Genomic DNA, 6000 nt, shown 5'->3' on the forward strand with positions numbered 1-6000 from the left:
AATGTTACCTACTTACTCCGTCTCAATTCTCAAAACAGTTAATTTATTCCCTTGCACATTTTGACTAATGTTGTCATCTTCCCTGCTTCTGAAGCTTTGAACTTTTGGCAAGGGATTTCATCAAAAGTTGTGTTACTTTTTTAAAAAATATGTCTATTATATCACCTCTCATCCACACATTTGGCAAATCTTTTGTACACTGACAAAGAATATTGTGTGCTGTAGTTGTTGTTTTCCTTCTCTCATTCTCATAGTCTCAAGAAATCATATAATGTTATCACGACAGAGCTGTCCTCAAAAAATGTACTGCCTGAAAATATCTCCTGGCAATATCACCCCCTGGACTGCTGCAGTAATGGACTTCTGTGCTGTAGGCACAACCTAAAAGAACGTTATACCCTTTGAGGACAGAAGGCACACAGCTTGATAGCCATCGTCAACCAGCAGTGTCTTGGTAAACATTCTCAACCAGCAGCATCTGCACCAGTTAAAACATCAACCTGACAAACTTGCATTTTCATTTCAATTTTCTTGTATGCTTTCTTGGTGAATGCATATTGTGCATCTTAATGAAGCCTCCTCTCCCCATGTCCCAGTGGTCTTTAAAAGAGTTCAGTCTCAATCATCAGCATAATGAAGGAGAGAAATAAGCATCATATAAACTCACCAGGGTCATTGGCGTAGACCTTACACACCCTGCAGAATCTTTTCTGCTGGAAACAGATCACTAAAGGGAGACCCAGTCCCAATGGGTGAAGTGCTTTTGCAGTTTATTAAAGCATTTGAATATACATAAACTAAAATCTACTGCCAGGTTGAATTTTCCATGATGGACATCCACATACCAGTGCCAAGATGAGGTACAATATTTGGCACTTGATCTAATGTCACTCAAGGATATCTATCACATCTTGTAAATCAGCAGTTTGTGACTTTTAAAAATGTATTTAGTAAGTTCCTTATTTAGCTGTGCATTCATCAAGTCCAGCATCCTGGCTCTGGCAGCAGCCAGTTGTTATGCATTTATTATTATTATTATTATTATTATTATTATTATTATTATTGATTTCTTACACCACCCTTCACCAGGTGGGGTTACAACAATGCTCCATGCTTTCTTGAGATGTGTATCTGAATTTTCTGAATTCAGGGAATAAGCCCTTCTAGAATATGAATGATTGGGGTGGTTTTTGCCCAACTGTGCTAGGCAAACCATTTCTCACTGTCTAGGGATGGGCGATACCTGGTTTTCAACACAGCAATATATCACCATTTAAACATTGCGATATACCAATATATCACAATGTCTGAAATAAGGATGGAACTATGTAGAGGCATTGGCTGGCTTCACGGTTTTTCCCTCATTGCGATTTTTGTGTGTGTGTGTGCACACACACACATCATGATTCATAGTATATTACCAGTTCAAAAATTATGAAACCAATATCATGATATGGACTTGAAAATGGTTTCGATGTACCGGTATATCAATATATTGCCCAGCCCTATCACTGTCACCGTTTTTGCCACAAGGAAAACTCTGTGGCAAATAATTTAGCAATTTCTAAAGATGGATTAGATAGGAGTAGAAAATGATATCTGTAACTGGCAGCTGATTATGCCAAACTCTGCCTCCTTCTGCCATCATTTTGTGTCTAGCTCAGCCTCTTCCAGTGTCAGATTTACGTATAAGCTAAACAAGCTATAGCTTAGGGCCCCACTCTCTTGGGGGTCCAAAAAAAATTAAAGGAAAAAACCTGGATGTACATTTCAAAAATATAAGATAAAAAACAAATAAAATAAAACCTACATACAGCAACAGTGTTTTGTGTTGTGTAGGCTCCTATTATGTAAGTAATGGGCCCTGCCTGCTTGCCTGCTCCCTAAAATGTCACTGGTTTGCTCATTTCTATATTGCTTTCATTGACAAAGGACAACTGGACATATAAAGGGCCCCATTACCTTCAGTAGCATAGGGCCTCATCAAACCTAAATCTGGCCCTGGCCTCTGCACCACCATTTTGTGTCTGGTGGGCTTCGGTCATTTTCAGCTGTCTCAAGTGGGCCCTGGGGATAGACGGTTTGAGAATCCCTGGTCTAGCTTGCATGGGTTAATCTATCAGGGTGGAGCTAACAGGTAGAGGATTCTCTCTGGGGTCAGAGGGTTGGATGAAATTGCCTTATGGGTCTTTCCACACCTATAATTCTTTTCATTTTGTGTTTCTTTTAAGGTGTGATCCTCCTATTAATTCTGCTTCGGCAAGTCCATTGACTTTCAACAAAACTTATGCATGAATAACTAGGTGAAGAATTGCAGCATTTGACTCCGGAATTCAGCGGAAAAGACCGTAGGTGTATTTTAGTCTACAGCTCTAATAAACACACATGGAGCTTTTTTCCACTATACCTAATAAAAAGCCAGGAACTCTCTGATTGCCAAGAATACATTTTAATGCTATTTATATATCTGCCATGCAGGTTTAAATCTATTTACCAGATAGTCTTATTAATAATGGCTTTCAGTCATATCTTTTCACCATTGACATTCATACCTGCAGTAGATCTAAGTAATCTCATCACTACCAGCAATGGAAACAAAATAAACATGCAATAAGTTATGAAAGGGTAGGGTAAACCACAAATATGAGTGTGATTTACATGGGCATGCTTCAATTTGCCACTCTGAGTCATGTCTAAATCTTTATCGAAAATGGTATAAAGTAAAGCTAACCACAGCCACCTGGAATTTAATGCAGCCATCCTATTTGGAATGGAAACTTCAGCATTATAATTGCTCATTTGCTTTTCAAAGGATGGTAATCCAAATTTTGGTTTGGAGGGCAAACGTTCCCTTACCTGTATATCCCAGCCTCACCAAGAAGGGCAATAACCCGTGACTTTACTTCCTTCTCCTTGCACTTAAGGGGATTGGAGAGAAAATCCAGTGCACATGGAAAGATACTGAGAAGTCCCCAAGTACAGACATATTCCTTTCTCTGACAGGGAAAATTAACAAAAAACAAGAATGAAGTAGTATGATCTACAAAGCAAACCCTACTGCTTTTCACCTGTCATAGAAGCAGAGAACATTACTATAACATGCAGCAAGTGGAAAGGCATGTGCATTTGCCATTTAGTTGCTTGCCCAGGGAAACTGCAACATAGCACAAGAAAGTGGCAATTTCTAGGATTGCCAAGCTCAGGGAAGTAGCTATCAAGCAAGGCTCACACATACTCACACTAGATGCAGTGTGTATGTGTCAAGTACTTGAATGACTGCACTGGAGTACCAAATGCAGAACACAGCCCCATAGTGACATAAGTGTCCATTGTCATTGTTGTGCCTATGTCTGCAATCCTATACACATTTAGTTGAGAATAAGCCTGCTTGGACTCAATATATCAGGGCCAGCTGAGGGCTGTGTTCCCTTGTAAGCAACCTGCCAGGAGCCAGGGGTGGAGCCAGAAGCAGAAGCGATTAGATCTGTATGGTAGACTCCATTCTGGCCAGACAAAAGGCAGAGCTTGTTCACACCCACACCAATCCCTCCATCCAGGCAACCCAGCTAATGATACCATAGCATCACATGCTGACCCAAGGCGCACTGCTTGAAGGCTGGATCTACCACCTCCTCAGCAGCCCATGGCCATGCAGCCTCGTGGTGAATAAGAGACACTACTGGTCTCCTCCCACCCTTGTTTCCAATGTATGGCTTCACTCACCCCTTCTTCCCTGGCCAGCAGAAATACCATTTTGTGCTGCGCCTCAGATGCCAAAAGGGATTGAGCCGGCCCTGCCATTTGGGGTTAAGTCTCTTTCAAATCAGCAATTATTTGGTTTCTGTGAATGGGGCTTCTTCCATCAGTGCAGGTTGCCTGGATTGTTGTTTTTTGACAGTCCTGGCAAAGTTGCTGGAACTCTCCCTTTGTTGAGGAGACCAGATGATGGCTCTCAATAGCAGCTCTTAGCAACAGCTAAGGAAATGGGCAGAGGCTGTGCTGAAAAAGGAGAGTCATTGTAGAGAAGGGGGCTTGGCTTTCTTCCCCCGCCTCCTCCCTGCTTTGGCTGGGGATGATACAACCAAACCACATGTGTGAAGAAAGTGCAGGTTGGAGAGCTGGTATGTCTCTGGAAGCATCTTAGGGTGCTGTCTGCCCCATTCCCAGATCTGATGTGGGAGCTGTGAACTTTGGGACATTAGCCAGACTGTTTAATGCTTTACCTGCACCTATTCTCAATCTGTACATTTGGAAATAAGCATAAATCTTATGAAATGCCAATATGCCAGAGGAAACCTAAGGCTTCACCCAGGAAGCTTCTCATTGCATGGAGATTTCAGGTGTCCATAACAGCATGGAATTGAAAACAAAATTTAATATATATTATTTATTTGTACTTTTTTTCTCCACTGTAATCCTGGGCAGAGTGCATGTTCCACAAAGACATGGATTCATAATAGGAGGACAGGTCAAAAAAATTCTATACAATCTGATCCCACTGGAAGTAAATGCATGGGGTCTTGAAATGAATAGCGGCAGTCATCTAGGCAAAACTCTCATTTTACAACTAGCAATAACTATGGAGCCTGCATTATAGTGAGGATGACTGATGAATAGCTGTATGTTAAGATAAAAATAATTTCCATTCTGATGAGCTACTCAAATTATTCTGTATGATATTAGTAGCCACTTAAGCCTTTAACGCCAGGTTTACAGTAATTGGTACTTTGAAGGAAAGTTGGTCAAAAGTATTAACAAAGAGATTTAACATGAAAAATGGGCATTTTCAAATTAATCTTTTCCACCCTAAAATTGTTGACCGCTTTAGTATATATGCATGGAAGTATTTTAATTTTTTTAATGGGTTATCTTCTGTAACAAAAGCATTGTCATGATTTCTACACAGAGCGTGCAACTTAAATAAAAATATAACCAATTAGCTGAACATATTTTTTGATCTTGGGTACATATAAAAATTATCAGCCTTCCCCAAATAAGCCTGTCCCCAGGGGCTTGATAAACAAACATCCTTTTGAAGTTGTTTGTTTTAATCAAAGAATTGTGGGTTTTTCAAACAATGTTAAAAATAAATATGTAAATGTTACAAAGATAGTAAGAAAATGTAGTAATTGGGGGGGTTTTATAGGGCCACCAGGGATATCTTACATTAACTGAGGGATTTTCCCCAAATCAACATTGTGCAGATGTACCATGTATCTATCTACTTAATTTCATACTTTAAGCAACAACTTTCCCATTGTTTAACTGCTTGCTTATACCAAACTTAACAAAATCTGGCCCAAGTCCTTCCAACTCTCCCAACTGTCCAGGAGCTCGTTCATGAACTCTTTTGAGATTCTATTTTAAGACACTAATCTTATTCTTACAGTCCACCATTGGAGGTCTCCTCTTTGGGGCTGTGGAAAGCTGTGTGGCCATTCCTCTTCCACTGTTAGTGCTGTGACAGTGTAAGGGAAGAGGAAATTAGTGTGCCAAGGCAGATCAAGATATGACTTGGATCTGCAGGATCCAGAGCCCCCTTGTTCTCCTGGCATGCTCCTTATAAATGGGAGGAAATCTGTGTGGCTCTGAGGCTGGTGTAGTGAATCTCCCTCCCATAACAACCAATGGAAAAGAAATTGTAGAAGGGAAAAGCCCACAAGAGCACCAGAAAATGTCACCAGCTCTGCTTGCAGCCTAAAGGTAAAGGGACCCCTGACCGTTAGGTCCAGTCGCGGACGACTCTGGGGTTGCGGCGCTCATCTCGCTTTATTGGCCGAGGGAACCGGTGTACAACTTCTGGGTCATGTGGCCAGCATGACTAAGCTGCTTCTGGCGAACCAGAGCAGTGCATGGAAACACCGTTTACCTTCCCGCCAGAGTGGTACCTATTTATCTACTTCCACTTCGTGCTTCCGAACTGCTAGGTTGGCAGGAGCAATGGGAGCTCACCCCGTCGCGGGGATTCGAACCGCCGACCTTCTGATCAGCAAACTCTAG

The 6000-nt window shown here is 41.4% G+C and overlaps 1 long non-coding RNA gene across 1 annotated transcript in view; it reads left to right on the forward strand.

Moving 5' to 3' along the window:
• LOC310744025 overlaps window positions 1-6000 on the forward strand; it is a 114018-nt gene that overhangs the window by 78071 nt on the left and 29947 nt on the right. The window contains exon 2 of the long non-coding RNA XR_014539357.1: window positions 2232-2348. This is a non-coding gene — a long non-coding RNA (uncharacterized lncRNA). The remainder of the gene's footprint in view (window positions 1-2231; window positions 2349-6000) is intronic.

Source organism: Podarcis filfolensis (assembly GCF_964270895.1).
Source record: "Podarcis filfolensis genome assembly, chromosome: 10".
Taxonomy (NCBI): Eukaryota; Metazoa; Chordata; class Lepidosauria; order Squamata; family Lacertidae; genus Podarcis; species Podarcis filfolensis.